Source organism: Bison bison, unplaced genomic scaffold (genome assembly GCF_000754665.1).
Source record: "Bison bison bison isolate TAMUID 2011002044 unplaced genomic scaffold, Bison_UMD1.0 scf7180017855225, whole genome shotgun sequence".
NCBI classification, from domain to species: domain Eukaryota; kingdom Metazoa; phylum Chordata; class Mammalia; order Artiodactyla; family Bovidae; genus Bison; species Bison bison.
In genome coordinates, this window is record NW_011485798.1 from 15,107 (window position 1) to 15,839 (window position 733).

Here is a 733-nt window from a genome sequence, read left to right on the forward strand (position 1 = left end):
GCTGTGACACGCCGAGGGCTTTAATGTCCATTGCTCCAAATCTTTGTTGTGACGAGACAAAGAACCGAGGAACATATACTCGTGTGACATAAAGATCTCAAAAATTTTGAGATTTTAAGCTGTTAGTTTGGAGTAATTTGTTATGCAGCAGTAGTTCATTAATGCACTGCCAACTTTGGGCGATGTCTTCATCCAGGGGCGGCTGTCCATTTGGTCCAATTTTAGCCGGAATCTGCTAAGTCAGTTTAGAAAAAATACCCCACCCTTGATTGACCACCCTCAGTATCAGCTCAAATTCCTTACCACTCACCTCAGTATCTTATCAGCCTTGCCTAGCCTCGGCAAGGATCCTCTCAGTTGAGCCAGAACCCACCCTCACCCTTATGGTTCTCTGAGTAAGTTTCCACCCACCGACACCCACCCTGTTGCTGTTCATTGCTTTTCAGTCTCCCAGCCCCTCCTTGCAACCCCGTGGACCCACTCTGTTCTTAGCTGTAAATCCCAGCTGTGTCCCTGCTGAAGTCAGACTTAAGCTCAATCTCTCTCCCCGATTATAAGACCCCACTGTAGTACTCTTACCTTGAATAAAGTTTTTACCACGTTGAGTTCACTTCAGGCTTCCCTGGTGGCTCAGTGGTTAAAGCGTCTGCCTGGAATGCGGGACACCCAGGTTCGATCCCTGGGTCGGGAAGATCCCCTGGAGAAGGAAATGGCAACCCACTCCAGTACTCTT